General features: G+C 32.7%; 1 protein-coding gene across 1 annotated transcript in view; it reads left to right on the top strand.

Annotated features, from left to right (window-relative positions):
• Nucleotides 1-21,015, top strand: part of LOC118191098 (sodium/potassium/calcium exchanger 4-like) — a 412,974-nt gene that overhangs the window by 141,056 nt on the left and 250,903 nt on the right. The window lies entirely within an intron of this gene.

The raw sequence follows: 21,015 nt of genomic DNA, 5'->3' as shown, positions 1-21,015 counted from the left end.
CATCTTGAATGAAAACGGGAGCAAAGTTTCTTCTTTTTTAGTGGAGGGAAGAGAAACTAAACGCTTTTGGGAAAAGGGGAAAAAGAAATTGAAGTGTTTCCATTCTAAAACAACATTGCTTCGTTTACTTTCGGCGTTTCATTTCCAATCTTTAGAATGCAAATATATAAAAAAAGAGTTTGTTTATCTGCAAATAAATTTATTTATTTTTATTTTGGATAACTAAGAGAAGATACCGTGTTCAAAACTCTCTGAAGCTCATAAAAATTGCAGAATACATACAACTTTTATTTTTGTACAGTATTAAAATGGATGTTTAGCGTATGATTCCAGTTTTATTTTCTGCCTCTTCTTTCCCGATTAACGTTACAAAAGAAGTCGAATAAATTAAGTATTCTTTTACATTTTATTACAGGGGCCCACCAGCGGCCGAGCGGTAAAGACGCTGAACACTGGTAGTTCGGTCCGAGGTTCGAATTCCGCGAACGGGCTGGCTGCATGGGCGTTTTCGTGGTTTTCCCCATGTGTAACGTGTATACGAGCCAGTTTCCCTTAGAAAGTCCTCCACGAAAGGCATCCCTCCCCTTAGGCAGATAGCCCTAGTGTGCTTTGCCATAATTAAATACACCACAAATACACCACCATTTTATTACAGATACAAGCAAGAATTTTTAAAATTTACTGTGATAGAAAGAATTAATTAACTTAATCATAAGAATTAATTGATGCATGCGCCAAATTATAACATAAATAATATTGATCTACACACTTAACACAATAATATTAAAATAAACAGTCTTCACATTCAACGCAATAATAATAATAAAAAGAATCTTTACATTTAACATCTTAACATTTAGTGTAATTTACATATAATAATTTTTATATTTAGCCCAATAATTTTAGAATAGAAAACTATAATTTTAATGAGTTAACTAGAACTTATTATGAGTTCGATAGCTGTCATTTATTAATTTTTTTCAATGAAATAAAAGAATTCATCTTCATATAGTGGTAATGTAGTTGCACGTTATCCTCTATTATAAAATTCTGATGCAGACATCACACGACTTCCTTGTATGGCCTATTAAATTATACGCATTTTTTGCTGCATTTCATTTAAATTTATTTCCTCGAATTTCATTAGAGATATACTTCTCATTCAGTTAATTCAGTTATCACATCGCGGCAAGGCAAATATACATAACAATAAAAAAAATTTCTGCAATTAAAATTTCAGTTTCTCCTCAAAAACAAGCAACTCTGCCAGCGGGCAAAACGGCAGATTTTTCAGTGCACAAAACTGAAAGTTTATTTTTATTCGCACTCGTAAAAAAGACATTGAAAGTGCAGAAACTGACTTAGTTCACTATTCTGTTAAGTTCAAATGTAAACAAATATGACTACTAAGTTAAGCTTAGCCGCACTTAACAACTTTAAAATTATTTATAATTCTGCAACTATCGCATGGAGATTAATTAAAAGCATAAAATCCTTAACCGAAACGTACGAACAACATAAGCCAACCATTTTTAAAGTAAAAAAATGCAAAATTTACCATTATATAAGAATAAAAAATCTGAGTTCACCGCGCCGAGTAACCGAGTATATATATATATATTTGCAAAGAAGAGGAAAGTTCTAAATAAAGTTCTAAATAGCTATTGCTTAAAAGTACATTTGATACTGTATTTCCAGAGTAAAAAAGTTACACCATGTATAAACAATAATACAATACTAGATAAGTAAAAGTTATCGCGTAAAAACTCAATGTAAAAACTACAAAACGATATAAACTTCAAAAACAAGTGGGTATTAGAAAAAACTAATAAATTTTAAATCAAAAATTTTAAATGATGCACGCAAATATTCAAAAACATTTCAAAGAAATTATTTACAAAGAATTGCAATAAATGGTAAATTAGCCCAACTCGAGGTTTAAGACAGACTTATCAAGGGAAAAGCGTAATAAAACTCGAAATCTAGATAATATCATTAGCGCGTTTCGTCAAACGAAAACAATTGAGACTGAAAGCGGAATTTCATTAATAGAATTATCAAACTAAATCATCTTAAAATAGTAAGTCTCAATGGTTTCGTTTCTTTTCCGACGCACCTGCAATTTAAAATTGCATATTGCAAGAAAAATTTTTGCAAGAAAAACTATACAAGGTAGCCTAGTTAGGCGAATGTACAAATTAAAATAAATAGCTTAAAAGCTATTTATGCCAAGTAAAGGAAGTGTAATCGCGAAAAATTTCGGATATCCTTTTCCAACGATAGTACGTACTTTGACGGCCCTCAATTAAATTTGAACGATGATTTTGCGGTACATTTGTAGATATGGACGGAATAAAGGCTTATTTTTCTCAAAACGGATTGTAAAATGAATTCAGAAGCAATTTTTTCGTGGCGTCTGTACGTTTGTATTTACGTATGTATGTATGTAGCTCGCATAACGCAAAAACAAGTAGTTTCAGAACGTTTAGATTTTGTATATGGGACTGCTATAACCTATAGTTTTGCACTTCACGTTTTAGTTGCAATCGGTCGCAGTGACAGAGTGGGTACCCGCTTTGGTGAGCTCAGTTTTTATATGTTTTTATATAAATTTTGCATTTTTTGCTTTAAAAGTGATTGAATTATGTTGTACTTATGTTACAATTAAGGTTTTTATGCTTTTAGTTGCTCTATGCAATAGTTGCAGAAATATTAGCAATTTAAAAGTTGTTTAAATTCCACTAGACCTAACTAAGACACCATTTGTTTAATTTGAAACTTAGTAGCATAGTGAATTAAGTCTGTTTCTGTACAAACTTGTGTCTTTTTGCCGGGTGGATCCAAAAGTTTTGTGCAGCAAAAAATCTGTCTTTCAACTTAAACTCTAATTTCAATTGTAAAAATTGTTTCTTAACGGTTTTGAACTCTATTTGGCGTTTTAGGTTTTTATGCATTTTCCAATTTTCAATGAAGATGTTTTGAGTTTTTCTTGTCGCGAAGTGAGAAAATTGATTAAATAAAATATATATTTCTATGAAACTCGAGGAAATAAGTTGAAATGAAATGCATCAAAAATATGCATAATTTAATAGGCCGTACAATGAAGTCATGTGGTGTTTACATCAGATATTTTAATATATGTTGTTTCACTCTTACGTAAAGAATAATTGAGGTATGCTTGTAGCAAATATTTAGATGAATTTATAAAATGTACAGCCGTGAGATTTTACATTCATTGGGTACATTCTGTTTTATGTGAAAATCTCGCAACAGTATATTTTGTGTAGAAAACATCTTTTCTCTGTAACAAAAGTTTTAAAACTATACTTTTCTAGTACATAACAGAGAACATACCTAAGAAACTTATTTAAATTACTTTTATAATTCTCATTATATATCATTATACAATTCTTGTATCATTATCTTCAGACTCTTAAAAGTATTTTCACGGTTTTCAAAATTTCATTAAATAGCACTATATTTTGCAGTTTCAGCGAATTACATTGTTTTTCTAAGTTTACAACATTTCAGTTTTAAAGAGAGATTAAAAGAAATGAAACGTATTTTTTTTCTTAAGGTAAGGTAAGGTAACACATTTGAAGGTATAAAAACATAGAGAGAATGAGGGAAAGTGAAATGAATATTATACCGAATCTCCAACAACCTAAAATCAAAAGGGAAGAGGCATATTCAGTGCATGTTAGTAAAATTTCATTTTGAAAAAATGAAAGCTGTCTGCCAAAGAAAAGAAACATTCTGGAGAACTGGACGGGAAGAAAATCTGGTTTATATTCACAAATGAAACTGAATACGGAAATACAAATTATTTTATTTAGGAATCGAATCTGAAAGGAAACTAACTGAGTTTTATGTAATTTCTCTAATTCATTTGGCTATTGATTAGGTCATGTGTACTCAAGTTAAATGCCAAATTCAACATACGGATAATGAATAAATTTTGCATTTCTTGGGTAGAAAAATTCAGTGCTTATCATCTTAGTATTAAATCATACACAAAATGAATATGTTATTTAGTTGACATCTTTATTATACAAATTACTATTTACGACAGTGCAGTCAAATGAAAAAGTCAAACGACAGTGCAGTCAAATGCCACTGATAACTACATACCAGTGCAAATATTATAATTATTGCAAACTAGCTTTGTGATGTTGGATATAGTAAATTTATTTCCACGCAATTTCTTCAGGAGTTGTACTCACTCCTGTAATGGAGTGTGGCACCGCGGAATCTGTTTCTAAGGTTTCACAGGAAGAACTTTCTGGAAGACATTGTGAGTAGAAATGAAAATTACCCCAGTTATGTGAACATAACCAATTGCTTCCATGCACAGGATCGTTTCTAAGCCAGCATAGTTCTGGCCTCACCACATTTAAAAAGAAATTATTATTTGTGATCAATAATCTGTCTAAAATATCTTAACAGCATGTCGATAAATAAAAAGTATTTTGCTTTATAAGTTATATTATAAGGTATTTCTCCCACTTCCCTAGCGTGCCTTCGTGGTGTATTCCAGAGCTGGACCGGTATTCCAGAGGTCCGTGGTTCGATTCCCGGCCAAGGCGGTTGCATATTTTTCATCTTTTCTGCTTCCAATTAAGATAATGACTCTACAATATTATTATAAATTATATTTATGCTAATATTCACCCCAAAAAGGAAACAGGTAGTTAACATAATTGTTAAGCATTAAAAATAATATACCAGTTCACATAGCCTAATGGAATAGCTTTCAAAGTTTCTGCAAATCAAAGAAACAAATCTTTTTAAATTAACGTAAAAGTGGTTTCTAAATAAAAACAAATACACTCCTCAGTGTTAGAAAAAAATAGAAATGAATAATTATATTCTCAAAGCAATAAGCTTTTAAAGTAACGATTATTAAACGCACATGCCCAGAAAAATTACTGTTGGGGAATCATCATATTTAGAGAATATAATGGAGATTCTATATAATGAAGAAAGGTTTGTACCATTCAAAAGCATTTTATATCCTCTTCATTATCATTAAAGCTCATATTGCCCGGAGGTCAAAAATACGCGTTGTGATACCGAGCTGAAAAGGAGTCTGATATGGAGTGTGGTTTTCTCTTACAGCCAGCCATACAGGTCGCTCAGCGTGATACCGGACAAGAGGCAGATGAGGAGTTTCATTGTGGCGGTCGCTCCCAGTTCTGCAGCAAGGTAGTTTTCAAATCCGCGACGGTTCTTGGAGGGAATGACGAGATGAAATTGTCCTCCCAAGAGAATTCCAGGCATGGTCTACAGCAAGGATGTCAAACTCGCGGCCCACAACAAATATTTTTGCGGCCCGGCCAATATATCGGCAAATAATAATATATAATAATAAAATAACATATCGACGAAGAAAAAAATGAAATGTTTATTGCTAAGTAATTAACGATAATTTATTCAGTGTTGTTAGATTACTCACAGCGAGCTGACACACACACTACTTAAATTACAAATGCGTGTGAGTAGCTTGCGTTCAGCTACCTTCGGCTTTTGGGGGACACGTGCACTCAGAACTTGTACGCATCCCCCGATAGCCGAATGTGGCCGAACTCATGGTCTCAGTTTTCCAATCATAGTTTTGTACGATATATTGGTGCATGCATGTGCATGCACTTTGCTTTATTATTAATTATTACTTAATTCATATTGTTATGGATTTCATAGTTATTTATTTATTTAGTTTTTTTTATTTAGAATTGTAATTAGATTTGCCTCATGTTGCCTTAGCAACGCAGACGATTTTTGAAAAGACAGCTGCGTTGGAAGGTTAAAAATAGAACAGCGCGTGCATTTAATAACCAATAAATAAATATCTCGTAATTGCTGTTGCCATCCACAAAAATCCAGGTATTTATAGATGTTTCCAGTATATTCGAGAAATTAATTATAAAGCTTATAAAAGCCGAGAACAAACAACTCATCTCAGTAGTAGCTGTAGTTCTAGCGAACTGTTTGTTTACTTGTTGCTGTGATTGATTTGTAGCGATTTCGCTGTGAGATAGAATTAGTTTCTCTGTTTTGAATTGATTTTTGCTAAACGTTTGACATTTTGTGATATTGTTAGAATATTTTTGAAGAAATATTTCAGCATTTTGATTTATCTCTTGTGGAAAGAATAAATTTTTGTTAACTTTTTAACGTTAACCGTGTTTAATCCAGCTCTTTGTATTCAGTATGTCTTTATCAAAACCGAGTGGTAGTAAAATTAAACGAAAAATCGCTGACGAACATAGAATATTCCAAGTAAAATGGGAATTAGAATATTTTTGCTGTGAAATAAAAGATAAAATAATCTGCTTGATATGTAATAATACTGTTAATGTACCAAAGTTATACAATATTAAACGTCATTACGAACAACACAAATCGAAATATAACAATTACGAAGGATTAATGAGAGAAGAAAAGTTAAAAGAGCTCAAGTTAGGAGTGAAAAAGCAACAGTCCATGTTTAGTAAAGTATTTCAAGAAAATGAAGCGGCGGTACATGCAAGCTACGTCTTGTCCGAGTTGGCTAAATATTCGAAGCCTTTTACTGACGGTGATTTCATCAAGGAATGCCTAATGAAAGCTGGAGAAATTGTTTGTCCTGGAAATGTGAAGGCTTTTCAATCAATTTCATTGTCTCGAAATACAGTTGCGGAAAGAGTTACTGATTTAGCCGCGAATTTAAGTGATCAGATTAAAGCAAAATCATCTAGTTTCGAAAGTTTCTCCATTGCCTGTGACGAGAGGACGGACATTAGTGGCAAAGCTCAATTAGCAGTGTTTCTTCGTTCTTGTGACAAGAATTTTAACATTTTTGAGGAATTACTGGAACTAATACCGATGCCTAGTACTACCACAGAAGAAGATATATTTACTTGTGTTTTGGGACTTCTGCAGAAATACAATCTACCTTTGGCAAAATTAAATTCTGTAGCTACAGATGGCGCTCCATCAATGACCGGGAAAAACAAGGGCTTCGTAGCATTACTAAGAAAAAAAACTAGTGAAATTCATGGTTCAAACATTCATCATATGATTGTATTATACATCAAGAAGTTCTATGCACGAAAGTAATAAATATGGAGAATGTTTCGTCATATATAAAAAAAGTTATAAATTTTATAAGATCTCGAGGTTTAAATCAGCGTCAATTCACTGCTTTCTTAAGTGAGTTAGATAGTGAATATTCGGGTTTGTCCTACTATACCGAGGTACTTTGGTTATCTTGCTTCAAGATTCTCAAACAATTCTGGGATTTGAAAGAAGAAATATGTCAGTTTTTAAAAACGAAAAATCAAGACGTAAGTTTGTTTTACGATCCAATATGGATACAAGATTTATCTTTCTTGGTTGATATAACCAAACACTTAACCGATTTTAATTTATCGTTACAAGGAAAAGATCATATCATTACGAACATGTTTGACATAATTAAAGCATTCAAATGTCAACTAGTTCTTTGGGAAAAACAACTTAAAAATGAAGATTTGACGCACTTCCCGACGTGAAGCATGAATAAATCAAGTTTAGATGATACTTGTTCGTATCAAAAATACGCAGAAATAATTGCAAATTTAACAACTGAATTTGAAACAAGGTTTAATGATTTTAGTTCCCTCGAAGACAAATTTTTTTTTTGTTTTCTTCGATTTTCTCAATACATATTGACTCAGTACCCAGCCATATGCAAATGGAGGTGATCGAGATTCAATGCAACTCAAATTTGAAAGCAAAATTCATTGAAGTAGGCGTGCTTGAATTTTACAAATATTTACCAGCCAGGTTTGAAAATACTCGAAAATTCGCATATGAAATTATTTCCATGTTTGGTAGCACTTATCGGTGCGAGCAGTTATTTTCAGTCATGAAAGGTAATAAGTCTCCTATTAGAAATCGTATTAATGATGCTCACCTTGGGTCAGCGTTGAAAGTTATCACTGCAAACAAAATTTCTCCCGAAATAGGAAAGATAATAGCAGAGAAGAGATGTCAAGTATCAGGACGTAAACATTAAATTTTTCTTGTTCTTTTCTATATAAATATATATATATGTTTATTATTGTATTATTCGAAATAAATCTACGTTTCTATGAATATTGATTTTTTTTTGCGGCCCGCCTAAAGTTAAACCTTGTTTGTTTGGCCCAAGTGTACCTATGAGTTTGAAATCCCTGGTCATTAAGTATTAAGGTCAGAAGATCTGGCTGGCAATCTGACCGGCGAATATGCTAAATTTCCAGACAATCGCCGACTAACTGAGCCCTATGCAGACGAGCGTTGTTATTCATTAACGTTAACTCAGGACAAACTGCCCCCTTGAAAATTTAAACATGTGGCCCTAAGATATCCCCTCTGTCCCTCATACCAGTCAGCAGTTCTTTCTGTAACACATGCAGACGTATGCAGCCGTCCAACATAACCATGGTACCGTGTCCCTGCTTACGTGCTCCAGCGAGCAAGATGAAAACAGCGGGTCTTTAGTATACAACCGTATGTTATAAAGCCTTCGGCTTACATAGACCTGGAACTCGGGTTCCACTGGCACCATACAGCTCATGTGAGAGCTGTGAAGCTGTTGCAGTACAGTGTCGCCGCGGTGCTAAATAACGATTCTCATTGTTCGTTGCGAGTTTTGGTAGACTTTACCCCAAGTCTTCCCGATATGCGTATAGTGTCCTAATACTGTTTCCACAACTGGGATTTCCACTGAGCTCTGTAGCCTCCTGCGCTTTTGACTAGCCTAGCTTGGCAGCCGGCAGTTCGACGTGTGAGTAAATATTTTACCCTTGGTTTATTTACATTAATTTTGATAATTCTAGTTAACTAGATGAATTGAAAATTCTCTCTTCAGTCTTTTGAAGTTATTGAAAAATTATTTGGCATTTTATTTAGCAATTTAAAAAGCTTACACTAAAGGCGAGTAAATCTTTAAATGTGTTTCAAATGCATTAATACATTAATTACTCACGTCGAGCTAAAACTCTTTTAAAAGGTAGAAGTAACATTTCTTGTTTTTTTCATTCCATACCGAGATGCAGTTAATCTCCCACCATTATAATGAAATAGAATATAGATTATTCTGAGTAAAACTAAATCTTTACGAATGTTAATAAATTTTATTTAGATATTTGAAAGCAGATACAGATAACTACGCCATCTTAAACACGCTGTGATAGTTTGTTAATATGTTAGTTTGAGCGCATAATTTTATGTGCTATGACTAGCACTTTAACGAAATCCCAGCTGGGAAACCATGAGTACGGAACCTAAAATGAAGATCCAAAGCTGGAGAAATGTAGGAAGAAAAATAAATAAAATTAAGCCCAGACCTAGTGAATAAAATGAAATCTTTGCCAGTGGGGGAGAAGAATTTTTTCTTGCAGAGAACTGAAATTCTGCAAACAACTAAAATTAAAAAGCGGTGAACAAGTTACGCACGCATCATCGGACCTGCGAGAACGCTGACAAAGCTGTCCGAGGAATCAGGAATGCGAGTGGTTAACAGGAGGTACTCAGGACATATGATGACTATCCTCCCCCAGTGCCTTCGCCGAAAGGAGTTGGTGACGTGAGTGTTCCAAGTAAAGATGCCGCTGATGAGGACTGTTTGATAGTTTTTCGTGCCACTTGTGAACCTATTTCTTCAAGAGAGAGAGTAAGGTCTTTGTTGATGCGTCTTGTCTTATATCTGCGGATGAGTAAGGTTTTTTATTTCAAGGTACTAATGCTGATCAAGTGCGAGCATCAGTCTTCTATCTCGTGTATGAAATCCCTATCTATGAAATTCAGCAATTTCTATAAGATGTAGAGACATTAGGTAGTTTGGAAGCAGGAGAGATGGAAAATGAGCAATGCCCTCGCCGGGACTTGAACCAGGGACCTCTCGAATACGCGCCGAGCGTGCTGACCACTACACCACGAAGGCGTGCTAAGAAGGGGGGAGAAGTACCTTATAGCTGTATCATCCATGTAACAGATGATTAGGCAGTTTACATCATCTTCGAGCATGAGTGCCATGTTCGAAGTCCATAACATAACAAAGACCAGTAGTAATGGGAAGATACATTTGATTTTTCAGTTCAAATGCAATAACAAAACAAGAGCTTGACACATTTGCTGCTCACAAATTCCAGTTATAATTTATGGCATTTTTGGGCTTACAACTAAAGTTAAAAAGTACCAAAAATGCAGTTACCTTATTGTTGCGGAACTTAAAATTTCTTCTATTGGAACTCTATACTTTTTCCTAGTATCACTCATGAAACAGAGCTGTGAACAAAACACAGGTCTTTTTTTTTTTTTTTTTTTTTTTTTTTTTTAAATGCAGGATACCTTTTTTCACAAGAAGTCTCTGATCAATATTTTATTTAAATTTCAAAAACTTCTGTGAAGTCAGAAATAACCAGGTATTTATAATTTAAACTTAATAAATTTAAGTGAAATAAATAATTATTAAATTCTGCTTTCATAGAGCCTTTTTGTTAATGTAGAGAAGCTAATGTCAAATACTGCGCTTTTTATTATTTTTTTTTTGCGATTATTTCTAACTTGTTTTTCCAATTTCTTTATTATTGTACTTCCATTATTAGAATGCATATAACAAAAGTCTATTAATTTAATTCATTTTAAAACATATTTTTTCTGAATAAAGAAAATTATTTAATTTCGGTATATTTAAACCGTTCGATTCAGATTTTTCAATTCCACTCATAACTACTTGAGGTCCCTGTCTTTCATCTCAGTTTCTCAAAATACCTTCTGTGTTTGATGCTACCCTATTTTCTACATTATTCTATCACATTCCATGTTTTCTCTATGTAGGTAGTGTGTAAAGAAACGAACTCTGTAATGGGAAGGTTAATTATTCATAGAACATTAATAAGTATCATTTAAAATATCGCAGTTTTTGAAAACGAATTTGTGACATTTATGAAGTAAAATTTAGTTTCACGTAATTATATAATACTTCCAAACCTTATGACCCATAAAATGATCTCAATTAAATGCTTAAGTTATTGTATTCTCACCTTTGTTATTCTGTAGAACTGTTATGAGATAGCAGCAATGATACATTTGGCGAACTTCTGAAATTTTGAAATGAATGCCAGTCTGCAGTTGAAAAAAATCGTCCACTTGCAAACAGAATTGGTAAAATTCAAAACAGAGCCGTATAATTCTTAGCATTGATATGGGAAATTTCATCGCTTTCTGAATGAATTATTCTAAAAATTAATGGATTATTATTAGTTCGGCATTATCGGGATCCGGATTTTCTCAAGCCATATTTCTCAAGTCATTTCAAGAAAATAGCTGATAAAAAAATTCTGAATTATTATATAATACAATTTGCTGAAGAAACGATTCCCCTCAAAATGTATCAAGTTCTTCTAGTAAACATACTTAATTATAAAGTTAAATATCGCCTGATTTTATAGTTTGTGATGTTGCGTGGCCCCAACTTGCCCGCAACAGTAGTAGTGACTGCTATGAACTGGAAATTACACAAACTCTTAAGAAGGATTTAACTCCCTTTTTATTCCACTTTAGAAGTTACAGATGCGTTCACTTGACGCTCACAAACTACGCCGACCCGGCGGTTAAATAAAAATAGAAAAGTACAACTAAAAATATATAACAGGATGACTAAATAACGAGGTCATTACCTACGAGGCTCTATAAACGTGACTAACTTAACCGCGTTCCAAGATACAGCTGAGATTTCAGCAAACTTTCTGAATAAGAAGTTGAAAGATTCAACTAACTGCCGAAGTAGGCACACAGGCCGAAACGTGCGGTTCTTAAACTTCTACCAAGCAACCTTCACGCTCGTGAATCAAGAAAGCACACCTACAAACTCGTTTCCCTTCTATTTAACTCAAAATTACTTCTGCTAAAAATTTGAATACTCTGCGCGTTCTACTAAAATTTACATATTCTGACATTGGCAATTCCAGGGGAAAGTAAAGGCTTGACAGGAAAGATAGCTTAAACTTAAAATAAATGTTAGTTAAATATAAACCCTACAAGTTGAAGTTATTTTTCTTAGCTTTTATTTATACAAACTGAATTTCAAGCTAAATCGGCGTTTCTCATTCTATCATCGTTAGTATTCTTAACTTTTAATACAGATATCTTATTTGCTTTCATCTCGAAATCTTTGTTAATTGTACTTATTTTAAAGATGTAATGGAATATAAAAGTTGAAAGCTTAATACCTTTGTACATTAAAATAAAACTGCAAAACTCTGACACGTCAAGTCTCTGTAACAGAAACGCTACAAAGGGCTTATTAGTTAAATGTTTAATAGCTTCTTAGTTTTGGCCATTATCTTAGCTAAAGTTAGATATGTTATGACAATTAATAAAAGTAATATTTGCATCTGACTTTGGGCTTAAAATAGCAAAGTAGTTCACGCCTCGGTTTCTAATTTCAGTGGATATCTGGCTGCGTGAGAAATTTTGTGGTATTCTTCACTTGTAACGGAATATAAACGAAATTTTCTTAGAAAGTTCTCCACTAAAGCATCCTTAAGCCTTCGTAGGCATAAGATAGCCTTCGTAGGTTTCGCTCTATTCATATAAACAAACTAATAATAAATACACCTTCTGTTTATTATTTCAAAACAGATTGCTTGGCTTGGATTGGCATGTTATTAATTGGCAATTCACTTCACAGTAAGAATGTCTAAAATCTATTAATTAATGTCCCATTAAAAGAAAATTTGGAGTTCTGTTACCTAATAAAGCAATCTACTGAACCATGTAAAGCAAACAACTCAAGAAAATGGTACTTAGGGCAGGAAACGCAGCGATTTCTTGCAATGTATTTTTTATCTAAGCTTTCAGGAGGTTGTAATCCGATTAAACTCTTTCATTCCGCCTGAAGCTTGAGTTACTGCTTAGAACTTTGTACAGCAGTGTCCGAAATTAAAAGATTAAGGAGAATTTTCTTTGAAAGGACGAGAAACTTTCCCGAAATTGTTTGCGTCACATAAAGATGTACGAATTGCTGAAAAAAAAGAAAAATAAGCTGAACAAGAAATTTCAAAGAATCTGCTGAAAATAGCTTCTATTCCAGTCACGACACTTTTCCAGAAATGGTTTTTCTTTCACTTACTGATGATTTAAAACAAAGACTTCAGAATGAACTTCGCTCTCAAAAGCTTCTATGTTGACGATCGTTAATGGTATATTGAGTGCAATTTATTTTATTCTTGCTCCTTCCATCTTCTGCAGTTTTCATAGTATTTTATACTTCTTGATTAAATGCGTTGTTAGAACGTATAGTATTCAGAAGTCAATCTTCACGTGTGTTGCTCAACTATATTCGTAATTATTAGATAAGAAGTATTATATGCGCTACATTCTTTCAAGCTCATGTTGTAATGTTTTCTCAGTACTTTGCCTAGATACAATGTTAAGGAACCTAGTGAGCTAAGTAGCGAATTGTAGCTTAGTTCAAGTAGTTGCTAGAGAGTCTTAAGAAGAGTTAAATACCCTTCTGTTCACTCAAATAAATAATACAGATGGCCCTTACTCCAACTGGGCTTTTAAATCAGGTTAAGAAAATAAAAAACTAATCTAATACTAAATTAAAAAGACTTAGTCGAAGCTAGATACAAATACCTAACATAGTTAGCGTTTAAATTAACATAGCCGGCGATTCTCAACAAGCTTGTACAGTACGGCCGAGCGTAGTAGATTCAAGAACGAAGTAGCAAGAAGGCAAACACGCGCCACTAAGAACTCTAAGCAGTCTATCTCGAAGTAAGTTGAACTTTCCTTAAATACTTCTTCTACTTCATTTGCAAAAAAGGCGATATTAAAAAACTCATTCTGGTAGGGAATAGTGGACGGGAAACGAGAATAGACAGTTAAACATGTTTAAACTTAACTGTTAGAAACTTTAAGTAACCTCTGCAATATATTTATTCTTATGGTTTTAAGAATATGCGTATGGTTATATATATGAATTTAGCCTTTCATTGCTCTTCAGAACACCATCTGTTCAACACACTATGAAATTCTTTAAGTAGTGCTAATATTCCTGCTATAAATACTAGTACATGTGAAATTATTGCACTGCTGCTTCATAAAAAATTCTAAATAGCATCGGTAGAATACAATGAATGAAGATACTTTATTTATAGATCACTTTTCATGAAAGATGGAATCGTTTTTGTGGATTTCGGTTTTAAATCAGTAAACAGTTAAAATCCAAGAAATATGCTTCTAATCTTGTTTTTTTTAAAACATTAAAACAAATTACAATATAATTCAAATTGTTGAAGAAACGATTCTCCTCAAAATGAATCAAGTTTTTCTAGTAAACATACGTAATTATAGAGTTAAATATCGCCTGATTTTAAAGTTGAAGTTGGTTTTCTTGTTTTTCATATATATAAACTGAATTTCAAGCTAAACTGGCGTTTCTCATTCTATTTATTATCTTCAGTATTCTTAACTTTTATGACAGATCTCTTATTTGATTTCATCTCGTAATCTTTGTTAGTTATACTTATTTAAAAAAGCAACAGGAATTTAAAGGTTGAAAGACTTAATACATTTGTGCATTAAAACAAAACTGCAAGTTTGATGCGTCAAATCTTATTTACTCTAATTTAAGTGAAACCTCTAATCTTGGCTGCTCTAAACTAAGTAAAAACTCTAAGTTTGGCTTTAAAATTTGAAGAAAAAAATGTCACTAAACTGGAAATATTTTGAATGTTACTGAATCTTTGCTGTATACTGTATCCGTCAAGTAATGAGTTAAATTTGAAGCTACAACGTCGTTGTTTACTACCTTACTTTCAAAAGGAAAGGTAGAATAAGCATCGAGGTTAGTCTAAGTTAATTCATTTAAGCATTAGATGTGTAAGTTAATCAACTTGTAGGAAGGGATACCTTCGGGGAGGATATTTTAAGGAAAAATGATTCTTATCCTTATTCACATGGGGAAAAACCAGGAAAAATTCCATGCAGCAAGAATTTGAATCCAGCTGAAACAACTAATATCCAACGGCTTTATTATTCTGTCACTGGTAAGCCATAAGTTTCGAGAATCGCAGCACATGGTCTACCTTTGCGTGAGCAAAAGATTATTTTGCTGGAAAATAAAAAAATGTATAATTTATTACTAGAGATCAACTGAAGCTTTATATTTGAGTTTAATGCCAAAATAAGGTTACAGTTTAGTTATTTCATAGATATTTTAACTTCCTGCACGGGAACAGATAATGTCTTAATTAGAGGCTGTTCTGTTATCAGGACCGGATCCAGAAATATGCATGTATGCATGTGTATATGCATGTATCCCATGTATGCAAGTTTATATGAAATGTATGTATGCATGGATGAATGTGAAATGTACGCATGAATGCATTTGCTCATGTATGCAAGTATATATGTGCGTACCTCTGTATGTCTGTGTATACAAACACATATACGCACATATATACTTACACATGTGCATACATACGTGCATGTCTGAATCCGGTACCGCTAACAGAAGTGTACCTTAATTATCTACCTATTATTTATATCCTAACTAGCCGCTATGCGGCCAGCATTCGTCTGGCTTTTACATGTACTGGAAATCAAACGTCCTCTCGACAAATTCGACAAACGTGGTATCCAAGAGCCTCTCGACAAACATGCAGCATCCAAGAGAAACATTAAATTTAAAAACAGGACAGAATTATCGCCCTTATTTTTCCAAGTGGCAAACCTGCTGATATCAGCAACAATGGCTACGTACCATCAATTTGATGCGATTTCATCAAAAATATAAAATAAAAAATATCATTCGAATTTTGAAACAAATCGCTCCGAGGTGCACTGGCTTTTGTCTAGATGCACCAAATTTCGTAGCCTTGGATCTGTTAGCTTACGCGCAAGCACGAACGAAAGACACATACACACAGACAGGTTCTTCTTTTTATTATATGTAGATATATCTGCAATAGCCCAGACAGTAAGACATGGATGTTTGTAAATATACAGAGTTGGTGCGGCATGATGGCACTCTAAATATGCAGCGAGCCGAAAGTCCTCTCGTGTGGATTGGTGGGAGAGGAGAGGGGCGGGAGATCCCCGGATCCCCCCTCGGGGTGCTATCCTTCAAAATTGAGGATGGAAAATAGAAGTCTAACCTCTCTTCGGAGTAGGCTCTGGCAAGCATTGTTCCATGTAATATGGAGAAAACACAACAACACAGACAACAACAACAACAGTGATATCTGCATTAAATAACGTGCACCTCCGTCATAGTTGTAAGAAGTATTTCCACTAATCAAAAACTTAAAGTTTCCTAATTTTGTCAAAAAAACAATTGAATTTTATATTATATCCAACATGCTACAAACAAGCATTTTCCTGTATATAATTTTATTTTACTCTTAAATATTTTTATATAGTAATTTCTTCGGCTCTATTTGATTTTATTCCCGTTACAAAGTTTCTTCAGTTATCTTCAAGAGTAGTATATTTTAAAGAAGTACAATGTAGTTTAGGATTTATTTTGATTGAACATAAAATCATGATTCAGAAGTCAAACAACAAAAATCAGCGTTATATTTACAAAATTGTTTTTGTAATGTTGTTTGACTTCTGAATTAGTATTTATTCGGCGTGTTATTGTGTCTTAATAAAATCATGACTTCTAATGTTGTTTTCATTTTCAGTCGTAAGATGTAATGAGATGTCAACAATATCTATACGTCATTATCAAAGAAATTTATGCATCTGTTTTAAACACCGTTACTATAATAAGCATTAATGAAATTTAGAAACTAACAATATATATTTTTAGTAATCTCAATTGTGTTTGAATATCCTTATTATGAAAGAATTATTTAGCTGGTTAGAGATAACTGCATTTTTTATTTTACTCCATGTATTCATTTTATATGGAATTTAGTATCTTAAATTAGAAAATTAAGGGAAAAAAGATTGGCAAAATTTGACGCTTGAAGAATACATTTGCTGAACCCTCTAGAAAGTAATATTAAATTCTTCATAAAGTTCTCAGAAGAAATAAACTTTAAAATGTAGGACTTTAACTCATTACAGAAATAAACTTACGCTTTACTTTCTATTTCATATATGTGATCTACTTTTTCTATCACTTATTTTAATTACTGTCATTTACCTAGTTTTTACAGTGTTTAAATATTCCATCTTTGACAAATAGTTACAGAAGAATCACAATAAGAAACATACGTTGCATTTTAAATATACGGATTTTCTTTATTTAGGACAGGCAGTCCTAAATGATGATATAGAAACAAACTTCTGAATTTCTTTTGCTGCAACTGTTTTGATAAGAGTAATGCAGAGTTGCCATCCAGGTACTCTAAATTTCTATGAATATGTAAACATAAGAAAGATTGAATTTCGAAGTTGTGCAAGTCAGTGTAGTGTTAGTATCTATTCGATTACGTGCAGCAAAAACGTGTGAGAACAGACAGAGATAAAGTCTTATCTTATATAAAAATATTTACTTTTATAGCTAGAAATGTATCTAAATAATGGAAACGTTGTGCTAAGCAAACAGATTTAAAATGGACAATTTGAACAAGTTTTAAGAATGATATGAATTGCTATTAAAAGAGAAAATGTGTTTCATCTTATTTCAACAATTTGGTGCGTTACTCTAAATGTAAAATATTAAACTTGATAGATGGTTTAAAAATATTGAAAACGTTTTTGAAGCTTCAATGAAAATCAGGAAACATGTTTTCAAAAAATATTCTTTTAAATTATAAGATTTTTTGGATATAACATTTACTCCTTCACGATTTCTTTTTTTTAAGTGATTTATTATTTATAAAAAACGAAAAAATAAGATATAACAAAAATTACTTCCAGGAGTTTCGTATAGATGTAAAGAAAAAAATGTTTTTCGTTAACTTATTTATATACCAACGCTTTTTTTCGAAAATATATTTGTATGAAAATGTTTCAGAAGATCTCACCAAGCTTTCATATTATGAGAATATTAATCCAAAATTAAGATATTCCTTTATTTACTGGTTTACTATTAATTCTTGGATACATAGTTGGCACTTTGTACTAGCTTCACTAGATCTGACAAAAAATTGGCACGAAAGGTTTATGTAGTCACATTATTTAATCTATTGATTTCCAAATCTCAGTGACTAGAGCATATTTCGATGCTACTCTAAAGGTTATTTAAAATTAAATGTCATTCGTACTGTTAACAAAATCGTATGTGGAATTTGTTTCCTGCAAAACTGGCTGATATTATATACATCTAAAAAGCAGAAAATATGCAGTTAAAAATTATTCAGAAAAGCTGTATGGTGCATTTCTTTCTACATTGATTCCCCGTAACGGCACGATCAGTTTCTGGAAGCTTTTGATGTCTCGCAATAAACAGACCCTGTTCTGGATAAGATTCACTGATGCAAAGACGTATAGAAATTTGTTAGTGGATATGCAATAAACAATTTTTGTGCCAACATGCAATATCATAATTACATAGAGAACTATATATAGAATTACTCTAGCAAATTCTGGAATCAGAAGTAAATGTTTTAAAGAATAGTTAGGCATACTAAGAATTAAATTTTCTTACTTGTTACCTAAAGAAAAAAGGAATAATACATTACTCATAGTACAAAATTTTCTAAGATAGATTGTAACATTGAGGGGGTACAAAGACAAATACTTTCTAAATAGTTCTACGAGTATCAATAGTGCTCTAATAGTTTGAAGACTAAATGCAACATTGTTCATATTTCTGCTTCATTTCTAAGTTGCAATCATTCATTTGGTACCATTTTTCTACTCATAAAATTCAATTTTACTGAAAAGTTACCAAAAAGTACAGTTACTCGTTATTTTATATGGTTGTAATCAAGGCGTTAAAATGTCCAAATAATGCAGTAGATTGCAGTGTTAGATATAGTTACTTAGCGATGTCTAAGAACCTGAATTTTCACCCATCGCTTGTTGGAAGAGAGGAGATGTAATGGTACGCGATCTTTAAAAATTGAGATGAAATAGAGAAATGAAACTGTTTCAGTAATGTATTCTAAAATGTGTTCAGTATGCTAACAAATGGAATATTTTCAGGTCACCAGTTGTTTATAAAATCAAAGCTTTGCTTATGGCTTAACAGATATGCTGCAAATTAAATATTGATACAGATATGCAGTAAATTCAAACACAGGAAAAACTTTTCTTACCTTAAGTTTCCTTTGAGTGTGTCTGAAATTCGTGGTATTTTCTTTAATAGAATCAACAGGTGATTTTGGCCTCTCTTGATCTCGAAAACATAATTCAACTGGATAAAAATTAAAAAGAGCGCGAATTTCAAGCGTTCAAAAGAACCTGTGAGCCACTTTAGAACATCCATAAATACGTTTTTCAAATAAATCACTTTTGTAAATTATTTTCGGAAGGAAATATTCAACAATATTTTTTCCAGACTAAACCTAGAAAAGCAAGCTGGAGAAAAGCAAGAGCTATTATTTGTTCATTATCCAGTTTTAATGACAACAGTCTTTGTTAGAAATGCCTGTGGGTAATTTATGACATCCCTTAAATTGCGCACCATAACTCAAAACTTCCGAGACAATTTGTTTCAAAGAACGCGCATAATTATCCCATCATTTTTGTGACTTTCGAACCTTAATTAGGATAAACTATAAAATGGAATGATCTCTCGTCCCTAATAAGTGGATAAAAATCCCATTCTTGATCCCTGGGTGGCCCAATAATGTACGAAACTCCATTGTTCCTTTCTCTTGTGATGTTATGGATGGTGCGCTGTCTGTTTCCATGGTAACAGCCATCGATGATTGACTTGGTACATCGTAGAGAAGCTTTCTTCTGTCGTTTAGTGTGTCTCTATTATTAGTTGACAAGCCAGTTTATCGGAGAGAATTATGTAATGTGGTCGTTTAGAATTGTTTCATTGTTCTACGACTCTCTGAAAACAAGATTTCTTGAAGGATGTTGTGCGATTAATTAAGTTTTGAAAAAAGGGGAGAATGAAACATATATGAAATTAAACACGTGGAGATTGAACTATTGCATTATCGGGGTTCTGTTGTTGCAAAGATTGACGGAATATTCGGTAAACTTAGTTCCATAATGTAATGTTCTGTTTTTTTTTTTTTTTTTTTTTTTTTTTTTTTGTTGGTGCTGTTTTGATTTATTTGGCTTGTCTGACTGTAATGTCAGAAAAAGTCCTCAAAATTCGTTGTGTCAAGGAGTGCAATATTGCGCTTGTAGTTGGCAAGAAATAGCCTTGAGCACCGTACAGGTTGGCAGAACGACTACTCACTTCCGCCCACTGCTATAAAATCCCTCCCCTTAGGCTTGATTTTCCCTTTCATTTCATCAACAATTTTTAAAATACGTGAAAAGTATTCAAAAACGTGAATTAACGCATGTGCCAACTGACTATTCTCTGTGTATATATCTAATTGAACTCTCAAATTTTTCAGATTTTTGCGTAAAAATAGTAGCAAATTGTATTTGTTGTCCACTTAGATCAATGCGTCTTTTCTAACCAAGAATATTTGTAAGGATTCCAGCGATATTTCTTCTTTGATTGATGATTCAAAAACTTTTAAAGGAGTCAAAACTTCCAGTGCTGCAAATATGTTTATTTTAAAACTGCCTTCTTAATTTAAAGTAAGTGAGAGTTCTTTATTTAAAGTTAGTGAGTTTCAGGCCATATATTATTGGTATATGGTCTGAAAAAGATGAAACGAGTATGATTTATTTTATCTGACAAAATTTTCTGCTTTTGCAATAATAACAGTAGCTTATTCAAAATTACAAACAATGAATTGGAGCTAGAGATTGAAACTACTGGTAGTGGCAATGCTAGACAGTACGATAATAAGCTTTTTTAGTCTTCGCGGTTAGTAAGGCATAAAAGAGAGGGATAATATGTTAATTTTTTATTTGATATTTGGCAATTTATTGAATGCATTATTTGCAAAGTAGTGGGAC

Source organism: Stegodyphus dumicola, chromosome 9 (assembly GCF_044657685.1).
Source record: "Stegodyphus dumicola isolate Sdum_Otavi_A_Nest chromosome 9, ASM4465768v1".
NCBI lineage: Eukaryota > Metazoa > Arthropoda > Arachnida > Araneae > Eresidae > Stegodyphus > Stegodyphus dumicola.
Note: the sequence above shows the minus strand (reverse complement) of the source record. Positions and strands in the feature narration are given on the sequence as shown.